The 27,258-nt window shown below is 42.6% G+C and overlaps 1 protein-coding gene across 3 annotated transcripts in view; it reads left to right on the top strand.

The window, feature by feature from the left end:
- The window catches only part of LOC309346809 (uncharacterized protein), a 69,146-nt gene that overhangs the window by 23,559 nt on the left and 18,329 nt on the right, over nucleotides 1-27,258 (top strand). Inside the window, exon 2 of one of the 3 annotated variants that reach the window (XM_081871024.1) lies at nucleotides 26,666-26,759. The gene's annotated coding sequence lies outside the window, so the exon portion shown is untranslated. Of the gene's footprint in view, nucleotides 1-26,611; nucleotides 26,768-27,258 lie in introns of all 3 variants that reach the window. The other 2 variants (XM_081871022.1, XM_081871023.1) reach the window with 2 other exon arrangements.

Here is a 27,258-nt window from a genome sequence, read left to right as displayed (position 1 = left end):
TAAGACTCAATCACTTATATTACAAGTGAAATAAAATTTTGTACAGTCTTTAGATTTGTTAAAACTGTAGACCCTTCAGTTGCAAAACTTGTCTAATTTTGCTGCTGAAATTTTAGTTTGGGGAATACTTAAAAAAAAAAAATCCTAGCCACTAGCCCTGCATTTCAAGGAGGGTGGGTACCCGATCTTTCAATATGTGTAGATTCTAGGCACATTTGCAAAGGGTTTATAGAAGCCAGCTGTGATATCCATAAGACAACTTTCCATTCCATGTACCATGGCAAACTCCCTTCCTCGCTCATATTAGCTCGTACTAATTTATTTTTGTTGCACTGTAACGTGTTAGCTGAATAACCCTCTGAGAGAATTGCTTTCCTGAACACTCCCCCCAAACAACTCAAGCTGAACTTCCTTTTAACAGTGTCATCATTAGTCCTCAGTACTTGAAGAAAAGTCTTAAGTTACTTTGTGTTGTTGCTTTTCCTTTCATGATCAAAAATGTCTGCCTTTTCCAAACTATAAGCCCCTCTGATCATTCCATTATGCCCAGTTGCTCATGATTTGAGGGATGGCGCCTTATTGCTCAGAGGACATGCTGTAAATTATTGATGACTTCCTCTTAGGGGGAAGAAACACCAATTAAATTGTATAAACAGTAGCATTACGTCATGGTTGTATATGACTGATGGGAAGTTCATTGTCTGGTAAACTGGCACAAACACTATGTAAAAAAGATACACTAAGGGGCTTACATCACTATGGATCACTGAGGAGGAATGTTTTCACTTATTGTGAAAACAGAAAGAGAAGTAGTAGGCATCACTTATTGAATTCCTAATCTTCTCATAGTACTGATTATGAGTCAGGAAGATATGTTTCATTTCTGTACTTTGTAAAAGTATTGAGTCACCAAGTTGCTGACATCATACTTTCCTCCCATCACCTAACAGATGTTGCTGAAATCCAGCTGTCACTGTCTCTAACCATTGGCTGGGGCTGATAGATGCTGACTGCAGGTTCCCCATCCCTGATCTAAACGCTACACTAACCTTTAAATTCAGTTCAAAGTAGGTATCAGGAACCTGGTGCTGTCCAGATGTTCCTGGACTATAGCTCCCATCACTCCTGACTATTGGGATACTGGCTGGGGCTGATGGGAATTGGAGTCCAACATTCAGATGACCACAGATTCCCACCCCTGAGCTAAAGACTTGTTTTTTAATTCCATTTTTAAAATTATAACCTTGATCCATAGCTTTTTCCTGCTTGGAATAGATTAAGATGTTTAGAAAATGCACATGATACACCTTGGTGAGTGTGTCACAAATCTGGATGGTCTCACACATTTTTAAAATGTGCTGCTTATAGACAGTGGACATGTCGGAGGAGCATTGTCCCCAATGTGTTGACTTCCATGCGCAGCGATTTTTTTGTGTTTGTATTTTTAAAATGAGAGCATTCAAATGTTCATTTCCACCAGAAATTGCCTGGAGGTGTGTAATTTTGAAGCAGTTTACCAAAGCTGGGATCCAAAGCAGCAACGATGGTGTATTGGTAGAGGGAATTTGTTGATCTTGGCTCACCGTTTATGGTTTGTTTTGGGGGAATAAACCATAAGCGCTAGTTCCTCTGTAATACTAAGCCACTGCTCTGGCTTATATTCTTCTGGCACAGTATAGGGAGGAAAGGGCAGGTGAGCAATGGTTTGTTTCAGACTATGGCTTACCTTTAATTGTCAACTTGGCCACTGCCAGGTGTGGGAGCTCATCATTCTCTGTTAGGAATCCCTAGCCTCTTTCCATATTATCAGACTACAATTTCCAAGGTTACCTGGGAGAGGGAATGACCGTTAAAGCCAAAATGAATTTTATAGCATAGCTGTATCTAAACCAAATATTCTGTTGGCATATAATAACATATACACTGAAAACCTGGTATTTTATGATGCCTGTTGATACGTTAAAGCAACATCTAATATCTTTGTAGACTTCTTTCTTTTATGTAAGTTGGTTTTGGACATGAGGCAGCCTGGCATAGTTTCTTGAAGTGGTGACTTGCTGAGCTCTTATTACCAAAGCAGCTGATGATGATAAGCAGTGAATTATTTAGGAACCGGTTGAACTCCTCATTAAATTTAATAAGCCCAGAGTTTTCCACAGTGCCCTTTCAGGCAGGCTAGGACCACTAGCCGAGGCACCAAGAGGTTCATTTGCCAAATGCTGTTGTGGGCTTTTCCTGGAAAGGGGTAGGGGATTGTAACTTAGCCATAGATAAACAAGATGCAGACCACACCACCACCACCACCACTACAGAGCTCTAATGAACACTGGTGGTGATCACAATGTGTCTAACTTAGCTTGATCTAAAAATTAGCACAGGGAGTTCTTTTAAATTAATAGCATCATTCTGGGCTAAAATTGCAGATAGCGTAATTGGATACAACTTCCCTGAAGTCAATATAACTTTTATTTATTTATGGCATTTGTATGTTCCCTGGGTGGCTCACAATATATATTGCATTTGTTTTTTACATATTAAATAAAACATACAACCGTTAAAACAAGGTGTGTGTGGGGAGACAGACACTACATAAGTACAACAAAACAGAACTCGTCACACCACCCAAAGTAAAAACAGACTTTGAAAAATGGAAGCCCAGATTATCTAAGTTGGTTAAAAGGTCTGCCCAAACGGAAGGTTCACCAGACCCCAACAGCCTCCTCAGGTGAGCCTCCCAGGGAAGGCTCTTCCATAATAAAGGTGCCGTTCACTGTTATGCTATTTATTTAGATGCTTTGCTTATGCTGGTCTGTGACTGTAATAAGGTAAATTCATTCAAATTCAGGTGCCATTACTGCAAAGGCCAACTCCCTAGGAGTTACTCACCTCACTGTTTGGCAGGGGTATCCAGAATAGGTCCCTGGAAGAGGACTTTAAAGTTCAAGTAGATGCATGAAGAGGAAGGCAAACTTTCAGTTAGCCTGATCCCAAGCTGTTTATGCAGCTGGCAGTCCTACGTAGTTCAGGCACTTCCTCTGGAGCAGGAAGAGCTGCTGTTCCTCACAGGGCAAGTAACGTTCAATTGCATATTATCAGCAAACTGAATCTCTGCTCTTAGCATGACATTCCTCAGGGGCCCCTATATTTATTGTTCACAAAGTGAGCTGCAGATTGCATCTCTGAGGGATGCTACATTTTAAGCATCTCTGGGATGATGAATAGCTATCCATCATCACTGATTGACTCTCTTCTTGTGCCTATGACACTGGCAGTTGTGGTCACACCCTGCAATGTCTCTCATCTGCTGAAACAGCAACCCATGCTCAATAGTATTGAATGTGCTGTGAGGTCTGCTGTAACCACAGTTGCCATCGGTCCTCAGTTCTGAAATCATTAGCAAATAAATCATTTGCTATCCTGACAAGTGCCACATCTATCCCACAGGAGGACTGGAGCCCCAACTGGAAAATGTTTTTGGAATCTGTTTCATTTTTATTTAATTTACATCCCACCCCTTTCGTCAGTTACCGATCCCAGTCCGGGTGCTGGTGCAGAGTATTGCTGCAGCTTTCTCAGCAAGTTCCCCTAAAAATGTGAGGTTAGGCCAGAATAGAGACTGGATGATATTTTGTACGTATTGCAATGTTGTGTTAAGGCGTCTTTCAGAGGAGGCAACCTCCTGCAGAACCACTAAAGCACTCTTAGGGTCCTGAGCAACTTTGGGTGACACAGCAGAAGAACATGGGGAAAAAAGGATAAATGGGCACACACAAAAATGGGGGGCAGGAATGCAAGAATCAAGAGGAGAAGAAGCTCCTGTGCCCCTCTGCATGTACATTTAGCATGGTGCATGCCTGCCTCACTTTGGGAAACACTGTTCTGCAAGAAGCTTTGAATGGATGCAATTGGGCAGTGACCCCCTGCCCCAAACTCTTGAGAATAAAGTTCACATTGCAACTAAGCTGAGACAAACCTTCAGAAAAATAATGTTAAGCATTTAATATGTTACGTTTTGCAAATGCCTTGCAGAATTGCTGCCAAGGATACCTATGCATGTGGGCTCTTATACTGTACAAACATTGCACCCAGCTAGTGGGTGTCAGGCAGGACTGCCATGCCCAGTGGGCAGAGAGGGCACAATTCCGATCCTACACACAATGCATGGGGTCTGTGAGCCTGGAGCCTTGTCTTCCCTTTTCTTTTCGCTGTGTGAAGATAAACTCCTTCAAAGCAGCATGGTAGCTCGAATGACCACCTGAAAGCTGATAGCTAAGAGATGAAACTCTCACATTGATTTTCCCCTTGGGCAGCCTTTGTTCAAATTCACAACTGGATAACACTATTTGACAAAAGAGCAATGTTTGTAGCAAGGTTTCACAATACACTGAGAACAATGCTTGGCGTTCATTGCAAGGGGACAAACAAGGCAAACAATGACTATATTTGGTACCGCCATGGATAGCAGTTCAAAATAAAATATTACATAGTAAGCCATTTTTAAGTCAGAATAGCTGATGATAAGCAGTAGACCAAGGCTGCAAACCTGTGCACAGGGCTCATGCACACTTGCTTGATCAGTATATTGATCATATTGTGTACTGATTAATTCCCCTGAGCCAAACAGCTTTTCTCATTGTTCTGCGTCTGTACCTTGAGAAAATCTGATTTTACCTGCTGAACTGGATCTTACCAGATGTGTGAGAAATCCGAAGAGAGACTTTGCTTAACTGAGCTTCTTTTTAGTTGTTAAGTTCAGATTTTTGACGAAGAAGAAAAGCTCTCAGGCCCAGGGAAATTAATTGGTACACAGTAAGATCAAAATGTGGGCCAAGAGAAAGTTTGGATGAGCCCACAGTCAGTTGAAACCAAGGGGAGTTAAGAAGCCTAAGGTTGCAATCCTAAACACACATTCCAAGGAAGAAATGGGGTTTACTTCTGAGTAAATACATGCCTTGGGTTGCATTGTAATTGTTGGCACCCCAAGGCTGCAAAACTAAGTATGCTTACCAGGAAGTGAGGGCTCATGGACCCATATTTACTGCTGGATTGGAACAAACGTCAGTTGGGTTTTCTGAGGATTGTTGTTTGTTCCAACTCAGCAGTAAACAGCGGATTTTCACAGGGAAAGCAGTGGGACAAAAAAATAACCTCTCAGACCTGTGCCTAGAATTCACGGGACAAATGGGAGGGGCGTATTGGGATGAACGGAAGTGTGGATGAACCCTAAATCCTGTTTAGGTCAAAAATTCCTGCGTAGGAGCAGCTCTTTAATAATAATAATAATAATAATAATAATAATAATAATAATAATAATAATAATAATATCTTTATTGTCCATGCTTTACATACACCATGTGAGCTGTGAAGTGCTGTTGAAGCTATTTATTTATTTATCTGTCCATTACCACCGTATGGGACATGGGTAGCACTGTGGGTTAAACCACAGAGCCTAGGACTTGCCAATCAGAAGGTCAGCGATTCGAATCCCGCGACGAGGTGAGCTCCCGTTGCTCAGTCCCTGCTCCTGCCAACCTAGCAATTCGAAAACATGTCAAAGTGCAAGTAGATAAATAGGTACCACTCCGGCAGAAAGGTAAACAGTGTTTCTGTGCGCTGCTCTGGTTTCACCAGAAGCGGCTTAGTCATGCTGGCCACATGACCCGGAAGCTGTATGTCGGCTCCCTCGGCCAATAAAGCAAGATGAGCGCCGCGACCCCAGAGTCGGTCACGAATGGACCTAATGATCAGGAGTCCCTTTACCTTTACCTTTATCCACCATATGCCATCTGTGCACATAGTTCTTCACAGAGTTTCACAACCAAAGAAAAGACAGGTCCCTGCCTTGAGTAGGTTACATTCTGCATTTTGGCAGGGGGGCAGCCGAGGAGTGGGTAGGAAAGGAGAGGCAAGGTAACAAGAGATGAGTCTTGGCAAATGCAGTTACACCTGCATGTGGTGGCAATCTTTTGCATGCTTACTTGGAGTAAGTGCCATTGTTGCCTTGTGCACACTATACCCCCAAAGCGCTCCCCCCCCTCAAAGAATTCTGGGCACTGGGTAGTTTATGTCTCACAATTGCAACCTGCAGCAAATTACAGTGCCCAGAATTCTTTGAGCGGGAGCCGATTGTTCTTAGCATGAGCTTTGAAGGTATAGTGTTTCTGTAGCCTGTGTTCCGCTGGACTTAATCCCTTGGCTGATGTGTACAGGAGGGAAGCATTAAGCTCTGTTTCAGCTGGAGCGGGATTAAGCAGGGAGCGGTTCTCGGCAGCTCACACTGTTTTCTTGTTTCTCCTTTCGAATCGTGATTTCAAACCATCACATTGCATGTCGGAAAACTGAGATAAATTGGGTCCAACTAGACATGATACTAAATCAGATGGTTAGCCCTGGTGTGTGGTTCTTTATAAAAGCAAAACAAAAATAACTAGCATGGGAGGCATGAGGGTGAGCTAGAAAAGGACCCTAGTCAGGGTCAGGATTTAAGCTTTTCTACCTTCCATGGACCCAGTTGGAATCCCATCCCGTAGCCCTTCCATTCCCCAGGAGGAGAAGCTCTTACTGCCACTTTCCTCCCATTGTGAGTAGCAAGTATGGGGTGTGTGGTCTGGTTCTGATTGTGACCACGGCAGGGGATAGATGGACCCCTGACTTAATCCAGCAAGCTTTTAAGTTCTTTTTAAAAAATATATATATATTTATTTGCTTTTACAGAAGATAAAAAACATCAAGAAAAAAACAAAAAGAAAAAATTAAAAATAGAAATTCCAGCTTTTAGATTGATATTTGCAAAACTTTCTTTCCTGACTTCCTCCCGCCTCCCTTTTTTGTGTTCCTCTTTACTCACTCAGATACAGCAAATCCTTACCCACTTTCAAAGCTCATTTCTGATTATTAAAATCTTTCTATTATGTCTCCAATCCTTCCTCCTTATGTTTAAACACCTTTAACATATTATTTACTTTTGACATAATATAACTTTAGTCTTTCACCTTTTTTCAATTACATTTTTACATAACTTTTAAACCTATATCACCAATGCCGTATTATTTTAAAATCCAACATCGTTTTAACATTCATAAACTGTACAGTATTTCTGTAGATAATCTTTAAACTTCTTCCAGTCCTCTTCCACCGCTTCTTCTCCCAGGTCTCGGATTCTGCCAGTCATTTCTGCCATCTCCATGTAGTCCATTACTTGCATCTGCCATTCTTCCAGGGTGGGCAAATCTTGTGTCTTCCAATACTTTGCGATAAGTATTCTTGCTGCTGTTGTCGCATACATAAAAAACGTTCTATCTGTCTTTAACACCAATTGGCCGACTATACCCAAGAGAAAGGCCTCTGGTTTCTTAAGGAAGGTATATTTAAATACCTTTTTCAATTCATTATATATCATCTCCCAGAAAGCCTTAATCTTCGGGCACGTCCACCAAAGGTGAAAGAAAGTACCCTCAGTTTCTTAACATTTCCAACATTTGTTATCAGGCAGGTGATAAATTTTAGCAAGCTTGACTGGGGTCATGTACCACCTATAAATCATTTTCATAATATTCTCTCTTAGGGCATTACATGCCGTAAATTTCATACCGGTGGTCCACAACTTTTCCCAGTCAGCAAACAAAATGTTATGACCTATGTCCTGCGCCCATTTAATCATGGCTGATTTAACTGTTTCATCCTGAGTGTTCCATTTCAACAGCAAGTTATACATTCTTGAAAGAATCTTAGTTTTAGGTTCTAACAGTTCTGTCTCCAGTTTCGATTTTTCCACCTGGAAGCCCAATTTCTTATCCAAATTATAGGCCTCTCTTATTTGATAATAGTGAAGCCAATCTCGCACTTTGTCTTTTAATTTCTCAAAACTCTGCAAATTCATTTTGTCTCCTTCTTGTTCTAATATCTCCCAATACTTCGGCCATTTGGCCTCCATATTGAGTCTTTTCAGAGCCTTTGCTTCCATGGGTGACAACCACCTTGGGGTCTTATTCTCCAATAAATCTTTGTACCTAATCCAGACATTAAACAATGCTTTCCTGACAATATGGTGTTTGAAGTTTTTGTGCACTTTAACCTTGGCGTACCACAAATATGCATGCCATCCAAAAGCATTATTAAAACCTTCCAAATCCAAAATGTCAGTGTTCTCAAGAAGTAGCCAATCTTTCAACCAGCAGAACAGCAAGCTTTTAAGTTCTTACAGTCACAGCTGCAGCATGATAAGAAGCAGAAAGAGTACAGCACTCTTTTCGGTGCCTACTTAAAAACATTTTTGTTTAGGCTAGCCTATCCAGACACTTAATATGTTGATGTTTTTAAATCTTTTTTGCTGATCATTTTAATTGTTTTTAATGTTTTTAACTGTTTTATTGATAATATTTATTGTAGACCACTTAAGAGGCTTTCTTACAATCAAGCAGTATATAAATCTTGTTAAATAAAATAAATAAAAAGTGCAGAAATCTGTGCTTAAGTCTTGGCAGGCAGGGGGAATGCTGTGGGCTTGAGAGAATTTAAGTATTTGGCACAAAACATTTAGACAAGTAGCCACATTGAGTGTGAGCCTTCAGTACCAATCAGTGATTTCCTCCTGAACACTGTTAGGAGTTTGGGGTGGGGTGGGAAGTTGAGACCCTTCTAACCCTGGACCCACCAAGTGTTAAAATATAAGCCAGGCTAGCTTCCTGATGAGGTGATAGCCTGGGTGATGGGCCAGTAAGAGAACAAAGGAAAGGGGGCTCTGTGCGAGAAACAAGACCCTTTGGGGGTGTGCAACCCTCCATCGTAGGCTCAGACTGCCTATACAGTGGTACCTCAGGTTAAGTACTTAATTCATTCCGGAGGTCCGTTCTTAACCTGAAACTGTTCTTAACCTGAAGCACCACTTTAGCTAATGGGGCCCCCTGCTGCCACCGCGCCGCCAGAGCCCGATTTCTGTTCTCATCCTGAAGCAAAGTTCTTAACCTGAGGTACTATTTCTGGGTTAGCAGAGTCTGTAACCTGAAGCGTATGTAACCCGAGGTACCACTATGTGTAAATAAACCATATGTCCTAAAGACACCACAGTCTCCTCTGTGCCTTATTCTTAAAAGAAACACAAACCCTGGGTTTGTTCCACAAACCTGGAACCCTTGGGATCTTGCACCACTCAGAGATTGGGGTGATGTGCAACAATATTTAACCTACCAGTGGTGTGTTTCTGGCTTCCATTCCAATGGAAATATGTCATCAGGGAGAGTCAAAGTGGAGCAGCTCACCTGCAGACCTGACAATGGGGATCTTTTTGGATGAATTTCTCAAAGACAGACCTTGCAGAAGGGGCTTTGCCATTAGGGGAGTTTTTATAGTCTGGCTTCTGGGAGCAGCCCATGGAAGAAGATTACCACGCAGTGTGAAATATAGTCATGTCTTCAGCAATCAGTGATATCAGTAGATCTTTATAAAGGAAATGCAGGAGGAGGAGGAGGTCGGGTGAAAGGAGATGCTGGCTCATATGGCTGAACCTTTAATTAGAAAAGGCTTGCCTGTTTTATTAGATCTTTGTCATCTGTATGGAGGTATGAGTGAGAGCTGAATGTGTAAGAGCTGGCTCATTTTCTTAAAAAAAAAATCATAGACTTTCATAGAGATTTGAAATGACAAGGACTGTGCTGAAAGGAAAGAGGTTTGGAGATTAAATGGGGATTTTAAGAAAATACAGGGATGGGCAACTTTCAGCCCTCTAGACGCCGAAGGGCTCAGATCAGCTTCAGCCAGTGGGTCGGGACAACATCCCTGGAGGGACCTGTAGTCCAGCAACAACTGTGATATATAAAGTTAACATGACGGGGGGGGCAGTGATGCCCTCCAACCCAGCTTCCACTTTTACCTACCCTCATGATGTCCTTGTGCTTAGGATGTTGGGCATCCTTTTCGTGAGAGAGCATACCTTATTCCGTGGCTGGACACCACAGACATCTCCCCACAAGGTTTTAATTGTCCTGTGGTGAGTTTATAAGCAGCTTACGTATGGCGAGGGATGGCTGTCTGTACCTGTGTTATGTGTGAGATGAGCCTATGCCAGTACCATCTTAGGGTCAGTCAAGTCTCTCCTCCTACATACCTGATCCAAACTCAAGAGCTATGGAAACCTGCCTAGACCTGTGCAAAGCCAGTTGGAACATATTTGCCTTCCAAGATATTTGTTCCAAACATATTTGTTGCCAAGAAGCAATTAGGCATCTTATTTGGTAGCAACATCTAAAGGCCAAATGACGTATTACATGCGGCCATGTGTATCCATTATTTAACTATGTTTTTCTTTTTTAAAAAAAAAATTGAATGTAGTCTTCATGCCAGTAAATCTCAGAATAGGAGTTTAGGGGCAGGAACAGAAGGACTTTGTAAGTCTTTCCCTCCTGGCTGTTTTATTCCAAATTTTCCCCAGCTGCTTTTTACCCCATGGAGGAAAAGATATGCCATAGTTTTCCCTATAAAACAGAAAAAGGAAAAAGAAATCTTGCTTTCAGTTTTGAGTCCAGAAACAACTAGAGCAAAAAAGTTAAGAAACGTCTTGTTCCCTTGCCTAAAACACACAATTTTTGAGGCTAGTTTCAGTTAAAACAGAAGGGAAAAGATACATAGATACATATAATGTATCATTTGATCCCAACATTATGATTTAAAGGTCAACTCATTTGAAATATTTCAAGATAAAAGCAAATGGTTTGTGCCCAATTTTTATATTGTTTGCCAAGAAAAGCCCTAGTGGTCATTATATTGCTTGCCTCCTTAAATTGTGCTTCCTCTTTCGCACGGTTGCTTGTACAATGGTACCTCGGTTTACAAACACCTTGGGTTACAAACACTTCGGGTTACAGACTCCGCTAACCCAGAAATAGTACCTCAGGTTAATAAGTTTACCTAAGGATGAGAACAGAAATCGCGCGGCAGCGGTGCAGTGGCAGTGGGGGGCCCCATTAGCTAAAGTGGTACCTCAGGTTAAGAACAGTTTCAGGTTAAGAACGGACCTCGGAATGAATTAAGTTCATAACCAGAGGTACCACTGTATTGTGCCATAAAGCATATTGTGGTAATCCTCCACATCAGCCAAAGAGCTGCTGTGAAATTCCACGTGCTTTCCCCACGTATGTGAGGAAATAGATGGGCTTGAATGTCACTCTGCTCTGTGGAGGGGAAAGCTGGAAGATGGATTGCGCTGGCTTTCATCCATCCATCTGTTCATCTGGCAGGCCTAATGTTCAGTTCCTCGTTGTCCCAGTTGCCTTAAATAATGCTGACCTACAGGATATGGGATGACAAAGGTCATGCAACTCATTTTCCCCTTGCCTTCCTTAAGTGATCATTAAGTTCTCTGAGACATCGTAACTACACGTAGTGGTGACAGCCGGATGGTATTTACAAACAAGGTAAAATCTCTCTCTGATGTATAAAGGTTAAGTGAGGAGCTGCTTCATACACAGGGTTCATCTGCTCAGTTATTTGCCTGTGGTATCTATGCACAGAGCTGTGCTTTAAAACAAAACCACAGTCTAGTATTTTGCACTAGGGAATGCTGAATTCTCTGACACATTGTGCCAGTTAATATTCATAAGGGTACTTGCCAATTTTGTGTTTGCCAACTGTAGAGGGGAACAAGGATCTATGAAGGACACCGCAATCCTGAGATGTTTGCTTTTATAACTCCTACAGTGGTACTCTGCAACAGCCACTGAGCAGAGGCCAAGCAGGAGGGGGACCCACACAGTAGCAGTCAGTGTGGTGGGACAGAGCCTCCTTCCTGACACAGGTGGTGTATCTGGACAGGGATGGGGTTGGGCAGGGTTACCCACTCTGGTCCCATCCAGATGTAAAAACTGTTTATGGAAGACAATCTTACTCGGCTACAAGTGATCGCCAAAGAAGAAGAAGATCCAGGTGTACTCTAGTGATGCTGGTGCTGAAAAGGCAGCTCTGTTCCACCACACCAATAACTACATTGGTTCCTACATAAAGGATGTAGGAGATGTTGATAAGTGGCAGTGGATTCAGGGAGTGGTTGGTCAGTTGCAATCAGAAGTGGAAGGTGCTGCACCAGCAACATCCTATACCTGACATCTGTATCTTGCTGTGCTGTTACTGGGTGGCCACCTATTCAGCTCAGAGCCAGCCTCTCTCTGTTGCTATTGTTGCGTCTCAGCCCCCACCTGTAAGAACATGCTGCTTCCCTAAATCCCTGTGGCCAAGTACTACTCCCCCCCCTCACCTCACCAGCTGCATCTCCCATTGTATTAGGTAAAGGTAAAAAGTATGTCCAGGTTGCCCATCTGGCAGCTATTACCCAATCCTGACCAGTGATGTAAGAATGCATCAGATTCCATCCCACCCTGTATTCTCGTAACACGCAGCATTGTTTCTGTTCCACTGCAGTTCATCTTCCGACAAAAAACTACATTATTTATCTTGCTGTCCATTATGGTGAAATGTTACATAATTAATTATGCTATTCCTCACCATTCATTTCAATTCAGAAGAAACCCAGTGTAAATTGGGGGGAGGAAAGTCATAAATTATGTAGCATTACATACTGTTTGTGGATTGAAACCAACAACTGCAGTGGAGACCTTTCCAAACATTTTTGAGCTGTTCGCTCTGATGGTTCAGGGATATTTTTTTTAGGAGCCAGACAGTCTATACAATGGTAGATAACGTCAGCAGCCAGCTCCCACAATCTTATTGCTGAATTAAAAGGGTGTCTGAATATGTAACCGCAAACAGTGATATCTCTGGAAAACTGAAGGGCAATTTAACATTGGTTAGCTTTGTGGTCAACTCTGAAAGCAGATTTAGGCCATCTATCTTAAGGTTCCCTACATGAGTAAGTAGCTCATTATGCTTAAGTTTCCAAGTAAGAAAGATCACAAGCCTTCTGCGTTCTGGCTCACATGAGCAATTCTCGCCTTACCCAGCAGTGGAGTCATGGAGTTTTTAATTAAATCATGAAGCTAAATCAAATAATAGGAGAGCCACAGAGCAAAGGGACTCTTGCAATTCCTATTACTCGTTTAGTTCATTGCCTTTGCTCATTCCGAACAATGCCATTCATCACCATTCAGGCAAAAATTACAGTTTGATTGCAGCAGAAGGCAGTTGTTGTTTTGGAGCAAAGGGATCCTGTGTTTAGAACTGCTTCTGACACTGCAAAAAGGAGCAAGTCTGCTTTCTATTCTTTTCTACTAGTTTCCCACCTTTTCGTACAACATGAACTAGGCGCAGAGTTATAAACCTTCAGAAATGTTATTGTAAGTGCTCACAAGTGCCAAGAGGGAAGCTTAGTTCTTGGTTGTACCCCTGTAGGTAGGAGCTCCCATGACTGAGATCGCCTCCAGTTGACTGTCACTATATTTTGCAGGAGAGATTAAAACACAAGCTAGAAATTTAGGTTTGCGCAATTAATGGGGATTAAAGTGCTCTGTCGTCCTGGTGCAACAAACCCATCTTAAAACAACACAAAGACTTTTTGCAGTTCGGAAAGTAAAACTGTGTGATGAATGAAGATTAATGGGAAGATGTGTAACTACCACACAACAAATCAAAAGGATGATGAATGCTCATTGTTGCATAATCTCCCCACTCAAATTGAGAACTCAAATGAAGACAGAGCATATTCTAACTGCTGTGCAAGCTTCATACCATCAAATTGGGATGAACGCCCAATAGACAGGTAGTCTGGAGGAGTGCTGAGTGTTTCCTGCATACAGAAAACTAGATGTTAGAGAGGAGGAGTCTAGCCTGGTGTTTACCCTGACAGACTAGTTTTCAGCATGCAGGAGTTTTATTTATTATTTATTTACAGTGCTGAGGAACATTCTGTCATGGGAGCTCTACTGGCAGTCTAAAGTACAACCCAAACACACAGTTTTTCCTGTCAGAAAAGGACTGTTGAAATTGAAAAAGCAGTACGTTATTGGGGAGTTTTTTTCTTGGAGATTGCACTGAATCAGCCTCACCCCATTGATCAAAATATTTGTTGCTTCATCCTATAGCTGCCAGTAATTTTTTACTCTTTGCTGTGTGATGTAATGGTATCAACAAAGCAGTGGGGGTGTGGTTACTGCAATGCAGCCTCTCATTTATAAGGCAGATGTTTTAATAGGTCCTGATCCAGGAGATCCTTTGCACATAAATCTGCGTGTTAAGGGACTTTTGAATAGCTGCTGCAGAACCCTCACATCTCACAGAAGATTCTGAGGTGCCTCAGACTTCAGCACAGCAGCTCATAGTACAGCAACCAGTGCCAACCTGGCGCCCTCTACTAATTTTGGACTATGACTCCCATTAGCCCTTGACCGCCATAGAAGAAGATACTAGTGGACAAATTTCTTTCCCATTATCGGTGTCAGAGGAACACTTTAATAAGGACCTTTGTTTTGCTTGTGATTGATGAATTTTTCTCCGCTAGTTAATTGCAGATGGTGAGGTTTTGGAGTGTCATACAATAGGGGGGGAAATATTAAAGCAACTCGACTGCACCATGTATCCCAGCAATAAAAGTGCACCCATAGATTTTGGAAATGATATCCTCTGAGGAAAAGCCTTTGATTTTGTAGGATATGAGCAGCTTTGCTAGTGAAGGGATGTTATCAGACAGCTTTCCATCCTCACTAGCCGGCCCTCTTCCTTCCCCATCCCCTGCCAATAAGTGTGTAGAATCTATTCTTTTCCATTCTCTTGCTGGATCTGAAAAGAATAGGCTTTTGCCTCTATTCTCTTTTACCTGCTGTAGGCCTAGCCATTGAATTCAGAGATAACCCGGCTCTGTGCTGTGAATTTGAAAAAGTTTCTTTTGTGGCATGTCTTTATGGAAGGCTACGATAACTGCCCTCTGATGGACGAGCATGGAAAGCAATACTGGCTTAGCATTTGGCAGAATCGAAGCGGATTCCCCTGTCCTCTTCAGATGCAGGGTTTCTCCATCTCTTGGATCTGACTGCTTCTGATTTTGCATTCAGAGAGAGTGCCACTGCTACGAGGGCGACAGCGAAATGGAATATGTGTCCAATATAAATTGCTTCCCTTTCTATTGCTGCTCTTTTTATTAATTTCCATGCTGGCTGATTTTATAGCTTTCTGAGCCTTTTATTTCCTTTTTCTCGAAGGACATTTCTAACTATGGAACCTTGTTTCTGATTTCTTTTAAAGGAGCATTCTAGCATTCTGCTGCCATGGCTGAAAGCACAGGAATAAAACAGCCCCCATATATTGGAAAAGAATATTGCAGAACTAGCTTTGTGCCTGCCAGCATGTGATGCAATTGCATCAAAAACGTGGGGAAGGGTTGTACTGAAGGAGACCTGGCCAGGCCCAAGTATATTTGTGCTCCCCTTTGGCAGGAACCCAACCCACCCTCGAGCTTTTAAAGCATTCATCAATGCACATTTATCTCTCTGCAGCATGAAGGGATGGGCATGCATGGATGGGCCATATCACAAGTTGAATACCATGAGCAGAACTTTTACAAATGCAGTGTGTTAGCTTCTGAGTGACTCTTCTGTGAACAGAAGGGCTCCTATCAATCTCTTGGGACTGAGGTCCAGTGGAGGCTCCTGCTGGAGGAAGGAGAGGAGAAGGCAGAGTGTTCATTGATTCCCATTGCACCAGGTCTCCTCCAACCCTCAACCCTCCACAGCAAATATACAGGAGGCACAATGGGAAGGAGGAACCAGCAAAAATCACCCAATGCCTTTCTTCCAGCAGGTGTGTCCTCAGAGAAGTCTTGTTCGTGAGAACGCTGGATCCAGTGTAATGTTTTACGTTAGAGTGGGTCCACACATTCAGGTGTCAGTTATTAACTAGTACGTATTCAGTAAACAAGTGTAGAGAAATCACGTGCATGTGTGCATGCATGTGTGATGCAGTCCACTCCACTCAGGGCTGTCTTATGCATATGCGGTGCTGGGGTGCAAAGATCTGCCCGGCAGCCCCCCCCCGGCTTCCCAGTCCCAGGCACGCAGGAGGGCAGAGCCGGCTGGCTGCCTCAGTGTCTCACTGGCTTGGTTGCCCCTGAACTCGTGGCGCAGAGCCACCCTCAGCAGAACAACCTGCTGCAGTGCTCCGACCGACGGGCTCTCGGCCTGGTGCCCCTGAGAGCCCGGCGCCTGGGTGCCCTGCACCCCTAGTGCCTAAGGGTAAGATGGCCCTGAATCCACTGTTTGCTTAAGGCTGGGTTCCACACCTCTTTTTGAATCAGACAGTTTGAGTGCTGGGTTCTTTCAGCATTACTGTTGGGCAGCAATGGGGAATCTCTGGCTCACCAGGCCATTTTGTCCAACTTCCCAAGCAATACCCACCACACTACATCTGTGGGCGGGTAAAGATGTGGCTCTCTGTCAAAAGCAGAATTTGAAGGCGCTGCTGATCAGCTCATGAGTGTGTTCAAAGGCACAGCAGAAATTTGCAAGCCCTATGCCTTTTAATCCTCACCATAGACCCCGTGGCATAGGAAGTGACAAGAAAAAAGTTGCAGCTACAGAAGTGGCAACCAGATACCTCTCATCCTGGGACTTGGCTGCTCTTAGGTCGTGTGATACTTGTGTTTTAAGTATCCCTCAAGACTTAGAGCTCGCTCAATCCAAAACCAATATCTGCTGGGATGAGGGAGTTTGAATTCGGCATATCTTGTGCTCAGCCAGTGGAACTTGCGCCGGTTGTCTATCATAAGGGATAAACTGCAAGAGCATTAGAGAAGAGTGGATTAAATAAATCAATAAAATAAGTAATAGCCACTGTGGGGGAACCTTTGGCCCTCCAGATGTTACTGAATGACAGTTACCATCAGCCCCTGCAGGCATGGCCGATAGCCAGCTGTGATGGGAGTTGTAGTTCAGCAATATTTGGAGGGCCATAGATTGCCTCACACCTGTTTTACTAGTATGCGCATGCACCCCCCCCCCATGTGCCTACCTGACTGTTTCCCATGCCCTCTGTCACAATCCCTTTTCTATACCTACATGTTTGGACATTTGCTGATTGATACCCTTTTTTTAAAAATGACAAAAGTAAGCTAAAAGGCAGGGAGTATCATCAAAGGAGTTTAGTTAGTCCTTTCATTCCATCTGTGTGCAAATACTGGCCTTTCCCAAAGGGTCCCTGGCTTTTATGATGGCTTCGCTGGAACTTCCCTCTATCTAAAGTCTGTGGGTCAATACAGTGGTACCTCAGGTTAAAAACTTAATTCGTTCTGGAGGTCTGTTCTTAACCTGAAACTGTTCTTAACCTGAGGTACCACTTTAGCTAATGGGGCCTCCCGCTGCCACCGCACTGCCAGAGCACGATTTCTGTTCTCATCCTGAAGCAAAGTTCTTAACCTGAGGTACTATTTCTGGGTTAGCGGAGTCTGTAACTTGAAGCATCTGTAACCTGAAGCGTCTGTAACCTGAGGTACCACTGTAATGTCATAGCAACAAGAAGTCATTAAGTGGGACACTGCCTATGGGGAAACCCAATTCTGCCAAGTCTCGGGCTCCTGTTTCAGAAATCCTGAGCTCTTCTGCTCCGTGAAAGATCCTAAAGTCCATCAGCTGTCATAAAGTAACCGTGCAGCCCATTTCACAGAGCCATGCTGCTTAACTGAGGGTTGTTTCCCCCCTTTCTCTCTCCTCAGTTCAGGCTCAGGTTTAGGGTGCTCAGTTCCCAAAACAGGCACAGCCACCTTTACACGTAATGCTTGCCAAAGCAGATAAAAAGCTGTAAGTTTTTCGGAACAGTGCAGAGCTGGGCAATGTGCCACAAAATATGGTTCCTCCAGAATAATTTCATTCAAAACGTTTTCATGTTTAAAAGTAAAAGGTTAGGCAGGATGACAGAATAAAATTACAATGCATGTCTTGCTGCTCCATTTAATTTCTTGCTCCTGATCTTAATTAGGGAAGGCTGTTTTCACTGGCCACGTTACTGGGGGTGATTCCTAGGATCTGGCATAGGAGGCTGCCAGCTGGCATGCCCTCCTGCCAGGAACCCCAGATCAGGCAAAGGGCACGTGGCTTTTTTCCTTCCTGCAACATCCTCAGTCACCAGGACAGGAGGCAGAGTTCGCAGTGAGAGTCAAGACTGCATGGTGGTTGCTGTGGGGCATCCTGCTAGCAGCTTCCTTTCCTTATATGGTAAAAATGGCAAAAGAGGAAACAGGGGGAAGGACTCTTCCTCCTCTTTCTCTCTCTCTCTCTCTCTCTCTCTCTCTCTCTCTCTCTCTCTCTCCTCTTCCCTCCCGTTTCTAGACCAATCTTATCAGGCCACACCAGTAACATATAGATTTAAATGAACCAATTGCAACTCTCATTTTTCAACAATAGGTTTCTCCTGCCATCTGTACAGCAGACACGTGGATGGGGAAATACGCGTTGTCAAGAGGCAGTGACTAGCTAGCTAGCAACGCAGTGTTCTAGGAATTGTGCCCCTTGTGCATTTCACAGCTCTGGCCCCACAAAGTCAACCATTTGGCTTCATAGCTAAATGGGGATTTGATCCTTTTCGACCGGTTCCTAGTCCAGCGCTCTAACCACTGCACCATGCTGGCAACCACACTTCTCTCCCCCCCCCCAAAAAAAGAATCTTAATAGTAAACTGAAGGGTGTGTGTGATTTTCATCAGGACTGTAGCATGCATGTGGACGTTTTCCCCATGCCTGGTGTGTGTGGAGGAAGGAGAGTTATTGAGAAGGGAAGAGCAAAACCTCCTCCCAGCACTGCAGTCTTGATAAAAATGTGCTTGCACACTCACTCATACACAAAATTTTACTATTCATTTTCTTTTTTTAAACCACACATGGTTTCTAATAATACCGTTAAAGTAGCATCTAATTTACTCTTTTTAATTTCATGCATCAGCAAAACCCTTAAAAGCTTATCTTCACTGTCATACCAGTGTTTAATAGACTTTGGGAGTGAAGATCAGTAGGGGAAGGGGCTTGCACAATTCTTGATTTGTGTTACCTTGATATTTGTGTGCTGCTTTTTCTAACAACCAAGCTGAGCCCAAAGCAGTTCGAAACAGTAACCAATCCTTAACCAAATAAAAAGCAGCATTTTGATCACAATAATCAAATCAGCATATACGGTAACATATTATAAATAAAGAATAACAATTCAATAAAAGCAAATTTAGTTCTACAAAAATCTGGCACTTGGCTGCATTTCTGTCATTTTTTGTTATGGTCAATTTTACCCACAGATAATGTCCAAAACAGATCTTTTCCCATTTTTAATTTTTTTTCTCCTTCTGAAGAATTTTTATTATTATTATTACATATTTCAACACAATAATTTTAACAAAAATACATCATCAAGCCAGATTTTTTCATAGTTCGTTTTTATATAAGTTTATATTCCTTGATGTTAACCAAATCCCTAGATACTTAACCTTCCTTCTGAAGACTTTGGAGAGCTTGCAGCTTTGAAGTAATAGCAAAATCTATTCCCACCAAAAGCAGTTGGGTGGATGGGGTTAGTCTGGGAAAATCCAAGAAAAGTTTCTTCCAGTAAAATGTTCAGCCTTACTTTTGGGTATTTTTTTTAGGAAAAGGGTTAGGTGGATAGAGAAAGATGCACCCATTTGTGCATTGAGAGGAAGACCTGGGATCTGGCTCTGGAGTCAGTCATAGCATTAAGGTTGTCAGATTTTCTGCCAAGGTTGTGGGGGGGGGGGAGTGTAAACTTAACTGACTCTGTTCCTGCACCCATGCCTGAAATGCCTTTTCTTGAGTCACAGATGCAGAGAGCTTAAGCAGACTTAATTTGTAGGGCAATTCGGATTGTATCAATGATGCTATTGCCAAGGGCACTGATCTGTGGCACATCTCCCAGGTAAACTGCTTAAGAGAGAAAAATACAAGAATGCTGATGAGTTCTTCATTTCATTAAATTAAACAGCAGCATGCTGATAGAGGTAATCAAATTTTGTGATTATTTTACAATATGCCCATTGCAATTTAAACAAATCCATTACCCAACTTGTCAGAAGGTCTTTTTGTGCAAACAAGCTCCCTTGCATGAGAGATGTTTTGGGGATACTCGGAAGGACTAAATTATATGTGACGTAAAGCACTTAATTTGGTGTGGTATGTATATTTTAAAAAAACAAAATAAAACCCAACAGCAACAACTGTAAATCATAGCTACCAAAAAAGGGCAGAATAAGAATCGCAACTGCAGAACCCTCTTCCCCACACCATAGTCCCAATAAAAAAATCACCCCCTGAAGCTGCTATTTGCAGTTGTTAAAAGATATACACCAGAGGTAGCTGAATTGATGCCCTCCAGATGTTGTTGGATGACAACTGTCATCAGCCTTAGACAGCATGGGCAGTGATTAGGAATTATGGAAGCTATAGTCCAACAGCATCAGGAGGACACCACATTGGCTACTCTTTATATGTTCTATGCCAAGCTGTGCTTTTAATGTCACATTTAGTTTGTCCCTAAGGATGGTAGGGTACCACTTTACCTCATATTTCACCACATATCTGCCACTTATCAGTGGTTTTAAAAAAAATCTGTAACAGAATGGTACCATCGGCTGGGTGAGAACTGCAGGGCCTGAGACTCCTTTTATGTTCTCAAATATCTGATTACTGGAAACTATACTGAATAATAGGTGATGGGTGGATTGCTGTTCAGTTGCTGACCGGAAGGTTGGGTGCAAGCTACCATCCACTCATCTTAGGGACTCGGATCTAGATTTCTTTTCTTTTCCTGAAGCTAATCAGTTGTATATGGCACAGTATACATACACATTGCATTGCATCAGCAGGTATGGTAGAATTAGAAGTTATTAATAAATATCCAGTTTGCTTATACCCGTGGATGTTAACTAAAATCCATACATGATGGTAAATAAAATGACATTTTAAAATATTTTATATTTGCTCACTTAGAAATCTGCATGATTGCCATTTTACTGATAGTATATCAGCAGAATCCTGATAAGTCTCAGCTTTAGAATGAAATACTAAAGTCCAGGATGGGGTGAGGGGCTGAATGTGATCGAACTGCTTAATCCAGTGCCCTGCTAGGCACTCAGACTGGCAGTAAGCAGTTTTGCACTCATCAGCCGTTTTCTGTTTTTGTTTTTATTTAAAAAACTTGATTTCTCTCCCACTGTAAACAAGTGGAGAGGATTTAACCATGCCAGCTTGGGGGCATTTGGGGGTCTGTGAAGGTGCTAGTTCCTTCAGATCCAAACCTTACCCTGGTTCACCCCAGCAAACTCCCAAATACTCCCTCCTGGTGCAAGATTGCAACTGTTTTGCAGACTTGTTTTCCCATTCAGTCTTTCTGAGAAGCTATGGGGTCAGGCACAACCAAAGCACAGGCCAAACCTCTGTCCGAAATGGTGCCTCATTCCCAGCAAAGAAACAAGCTGCTCAAGTAAAATTCAGATGGCGTTACAGTGCTTGGATATGGGCGATGCCAGAACCCTGCTGCCTGCTAACCACCCAGGGATGTCTTTGGAGCTGAGACAATGTCCCTCCTACTGATGCTGAGCATGCTGGAGACTTTGCATGTCAACCGAGAAGCAGTGTTTACCAGAAGTGAAGACTTGGAACTACTGGAGAACTTGCTATCCAAATGGCACAGTCATCTTGCCTGCTTTATCTGCAATAAAAAGCTAACAGTATCCCCAAAGTGATGTCTGAGAAATGAAAGTCTCATGATGCTGATCCAAAGGTTACAGCCTCCATATGGAGGCTGCCTGAAACCACTCTTCTGCGATGTTGCTCCACAAGAGGGCTGTGAGCCAGGCTGGTGTTTGGAGCCTGAATGCTTTGGAGGTTATTTTAAGGACTGGTTGCACCCATATAGAACCTGCTCATGCCATAGGATCTGCCTCAGAGGTGCTATTGCTCTGGTTCACCCTTAAAGAAGATCAAGCTGTTGGGTACCATGGACAGGGCCTTTTTAGTGATGCGCCTGCATCTCTGGAATTGCTTTTCTTAAAAATGTTTTGTAGCCCCTCTTAGGTGGTTCTTAAGTGGACTCCAAATGCCTTTTAATTTCATTGAGCATCTTTTGGCTTCTTGCTACTTGCTCTTTACTTATAAAATCCCATTAAAGGTTACATAAGGCTCCTTACAATCCTCTGCCTACCTGCATTGCTGGTGGTCCTGTCTGTCTATCTATTGATTGATCGATCGATCAATCAATCAATCAATCAATCCACCCACCATGAAGCAATGTTTTCACTCACCTTTTGCTGTGATTCACATGGAGTTGTGTTATTCAATGGGTTCAACAGCATGCATTTGCAAATGCACATTGGATCATTGATGTCAACCAGTTCCATGTGTATCATACGATGGCATGACCAAAATTAGTTTGGGGTGGCGGCTGTTGTCTGCCTAGGAGGGGGAGATGCATTAGGAGATATGCTTCACTCTGTATAACTTCTGTTTCTTGATATCAGATCCTTTAAAACATATGTGCTCTCTCTGCTAGATATATAGGTTAAATATCTAGGAGAAGGGCCATAAAATTGAGGGCTCCCTGCTGGATGCTCTTAAGTGATGCTGTCCCACTGCCAATTTACTGCTGAGATTTGAGAAGCATCAATTGTGGGAATTAGAGAGGTACGATACCAGGCACACTTTATCTGCCCGCTGCTAGCCAATGCTGCAGCAAAGCCAGCTGCTCTGGCCTCTGCTCCTTACATTCTGCTCCCCAGAGTCATGTTTGGCATTATGTCACAAGGTGCTTTGTTCTCTACTAATTGGGAGCTATTATTCCAGGAAGTAGATGATAGAGGGAGGTGCAGGGTAATGTGCCGTGGAACTGCTCCCCCCCCCCCCAGTCCCTTGGGCCAGTGCCACATTTAACTATGTGGAATGCAAGAAGGGAGCAGGCAGAGGTGTCAACTGAAGTGGAAAAATGCAAGCAGAGCAGTTTTCTCCCAGGCATGGAGTCAACCATCTCCTCTTTGACAATCTAAGGAACCTGCTCTCCAGAATCAAAACGCTATGTTAGCTAATCCCTACAGGAGCAGAGTGAACAACCTGTGCTGCAGTTTTTTAATTTTTGCCATTGCTTTGAGATGTGCCTATTATCATTGGGCGCCTGACATACCAGTTTAGCTCAGGTCTGTGGTGATTTTGTAGGCTGCCTTGCTCCTTTTATAAGTCCTTTCCAATTTGTGCTGAAATATTTCTCTCCTTTTTTCCCCCCTCTCCCCTCCTACCTCTCTCTTCCTGTCTTGTTTGTCTGTTTTCATCCTCCTGATGTTCCCACTAATTCTAATAAAGCTGGGCCAGGCAGGCAAGCAGGAGGCAGACTTGGGAGGAAATAATTTATTCCAGTGAGGCATAATCCTCTAAATATGTCAGATTCTTTGCTGTGGTGCGGGTGGGGAGGGATTTTGAATAGAATAGAAGATGGGCAGCAGCTTTATGAGCCAGCTAAGTACAGTACAGTGTCACTGGAATGGAAGTCATTTAAACCTGTTTCAGTGATTTTGGTGCTGGTGGTGTCAAATCTGTCCTGTACTAGGTTCAAGGGGAGATGGGGAAGAAATAATGGTCTGTGGGCAGGAGTCCTGTTGCTTGCCGAGTGCTTGTCAAAGAACAGTGCGTTTGTGGTGTGTGTGTGTGTGTGTGTGTTTAAACAATTTTTGAGTCAGGCGAATTAGCAAATGTTATGTAAGCAATGAGATTTGTTTCTCCCAGGAGTCACATGGATTGGTGTAGCAAAAAACTCTGACTAGTGTCCACAGAGGCTTATCAGCTCCGGCTAAGCTATAGGACTCATTCAAACCTTCAGTTTTTTAATATTATTATTCCGTTTATACCCCACCTTTGTTCCAAGGAGCCCAGAGTGAAATACATGGTTCTCATCTTCCCCATTTTACTCTCAGAACAACCCTGTGAGATAAGTTAGGCTGAGAGGCTGTGTCTGGTCCAAGGTCACCCAATGAGCTGGGTAGGGATTTGAACCTCAGTTATCTCAGGCCTTGATACAGTCATCTTGCAAATTAGCCCAGGCACAATTGCATCCCATGTGAGAAGCTTACAGAAGCTGGGACATGATCTGCTGTGAAAGGGTTCTTAAAATCTGAAATCTTGGGAGATGAAGTGACATAAGAGGTCTGCATGCACATATCTACACCACTTGAATTAGCCTCATTTGATGGATCACAGCTAAATGTGCGAACTGATTCAACCAAAAAGAAAATTTAGGTGACCTTTCATCTTCAGTGTTCTGAAAGTTCTCTTGTGTGATGACTCATTCAGGCATGGAGATTGGCTCCAAATGTGGTCCAGTGAGGAACATGAGCTCCAAAGTGCATGGGCAAGAGACGTCTGCAAGGCAGTTTGTAAGAAGCCAGGTAGTATTCTTAAGCTCCTCAACAGTCTGTAAGTTATTAGTGATTAGCCTTGGAACTCTACCACAGCAACAGCAGGTATTCAGCAGCTTTTATAAATTTATTGTCAACTGTCCTTGATATTCAAAGCACAAATCACACAGCAAGCCTTGCCACATCTAAACATATCCAGGCAACCTCTTAGGAAGTGAAGAAGCCCTCATACAGGTGGTTCTTTTCTGGACCTTCTGGTTAGATGGGGGTTCCTAGCTGGTGTCTAAGCTCTCAGCCCCCTTCTGAATTCTATTGTCTATTGCTTGGTTTAGGATGAAGTCCTTTTTTTCTTCGTTTTTCATTTTATACGCACACAAACATAAAACTTACACATTTACAACTAAATGCAACAATGATGAGAAAAAAGGCCTTTCCCTTGCAAGCTCATTATATTATAAACTCTCCAAATGCAATTCATCTGACAGACTGATGCGGTTTTTTGTCAGGTGTATTCTGCAACATGTCACTGACACAGCAATAGTGCATTAGTAGTGGATTTATATTGAACCTTCCACACATCAATCCCCTGTCCAGCTCTATATGCTTCCCCAATGTTATTGCATTATTGCTGCCTGGAGGGGCACTGTAGCACAACAGTCTGGTTTCATGATTAATTTTGATTGATTTTACCTACTGTATGCTTTTTGGAACGTGTATGTATACGGCTTCGAAAGCTTGGTGATTAAGTGGTGTAAAAATAGCGGAAATAAATAAAAGCAGGACAAAGATAAAATAAAATAAACCAGGACATTTTTTGGTATGAAAAGTTGTAGGATTTCAGCAGGAAAGTTATGGGACATGCTGTGACTGGGAACAAAGCAGTATTTCCGCCCCAAATCTTTTTCAGGTGCAAACAATGTTAAAAGTGGGATCGTGTATAATGGCTTGATATCACAACGAGCACACAAATAATCATGAATGCACCATCAACATGACATCTGGAGTAGCCAAGAATCTCAAATTTATATCAGCAACTAAAAGGCTTAAAATAGTTCCAAACTATATTTCTGTTCCATTTGATTGGTAAAGAGCAGGGCTTTTTTTCAACGGAACTGAGTTCCAGCACCTTTCAGGTGGGTGCCAGTGCCATTATAAGAGAAGGAGGGAGGCATTCATGGTGAGTTGCTGTACCTCTTTTTCTAGAAAAATAGCACTGATAAAGAACAACCAAGTTTTCTCAAAGTGTTATTTTCTGATGTCTTCCTTCTTTTAATCATAACATCGCAGTAAGCTCAGTGAGGTAATGTGCCATGTTTATTAAACCACTCTTGTTCAGTTGGCATTATCTGAGTACGCTCACAGTACACTGAGTTGTTGTTAGCTTCTTCCTTTTTTGCTGTACTTAGCAGATTTCTTTTCCAATTACAATGTTCTGGGTGTATAACATTTTTAAGATATCCTAGAAGAATTTGCAACAGACTCACTGCTATATAATATAAAAAATCATATTTTGCATAATATTAACAATTTCCCCTCATAAACTTCTGGTTTTCTTTCCACCTAGGTACACACATATAGCCTGCTTTATGTTTTCAGAATGTCTTGCTGACATTTGGATAGATTTTTGTGAGGTGGTGCAGAGTCAAATGCCATCAGCATGACTTCTTATTAAAAATTACTTTTATATTTACACAAAGTGATATGCCAAATTATTTGAAGACAAAGAACAGCAGGATAAATTGGACATTTATAAAGTTTTTCAGACCTGGTATAAGCTCTGGGGTGGGGGGTGGGGAGTGTAGATTTTCTGTTTGGTTTCAGACTGAATGCTGATAGTGTTGCAGCTGTGTTAAGCATCTATTAGCAAATCACTGTGACAACACCAACATGCCAATTCACATAGTCCGAGGAGCATTATTTTAACGTAGTGGGAAAAATGAGCACACATATGCATAAGTGCAAGTGTGTATCTATTATTATTTTTAAAAATAAATTTAAGTCAGAGAGACCATACGTACTGACTCACTGACATATCTAGCACTTGGCTTGCTGGTGTGTCTATAGTTTGCACAGCAGCAGGTTCACACTGTGGGAGAAGAACTCACAACGACTGCTTCAGTAGCTGCAATTTGCTGGGAGTAATTTCCATTGAATCTATAGAATCGTACTATGAAACTTCTTCACTGGCAGATTCCCACCTCCCTCTATGCCAGTGCTGCTCTGTGGTGAGCCATCTTTGTTCTCTGCTAAACGTTCACCTCTCGTGCTGTCTTTATTCTGTCTTTCCTGGCAGATCAAGTTGTACCCTTTGATCACACAAGAAATGCTTCTTTGCCGTTACCTGCAGCCTTCCCCAGAGAGAACAGCAGAGGAGAAATAATTAAAGCATGAAGAAAATCAGGCATCTCAAAACAAGCCCTCCTAGGCTCGGAGACGACCAGGTGAGGTGGTGAGCGGATAAGAGAAAATAACCTTGGGGAAAACATGGGCATCTTATTCATGCAAACTGGGGATGCTCTGCAAGGCTTTACATTATTATATTATTATTTTTTAGGGGGGGGGGAATCATATGCAGGTGTAAGTACTCTAGTACAAAATCCATATACATCAGAAAGAGCCCGTGTGGGGTAGTAGTTCATGTAGTGGGCTTGTTGTAAGAAATGCACATTCACACGTTTAGCCACAGAGAGAAGTTTTAAGGTAGAAAATGAAATAATACACTGCATGCTTCCATGAGGTTCCTGGGGTGATGCTGAGAGAATAATTTCCCCACTCCTCAATCTACCTTTTCACTAACCATGTGAGGTAGGCTAGGCTGAGAGACAGTGATTGGCCTCAGGTCACCCAGTGAGCTTTATGACCAAGTGGGGATTTGAACCGTGGTCTCCAAGGTCGTAGTCCAACACTCTAACCACTACACCACACCACACAGAGCATGCT

This window comes from Podarcis erhardii (genome assembly GCF_964252035.2).
Source record: "Podarcis erhardii genome assembly, chromosome: 1".
NCBI classification, from domain to species: Eukaryota; Metazoa; Chordata; class Lepidosauria; order Squamata; family Lacertidae; genus Podarcis; species Podarcis erhardii.
Note: the sequence above shows the minus strand (reverse complement) of the source record. Positions and strands in the feature narration are given on the sequence as shown.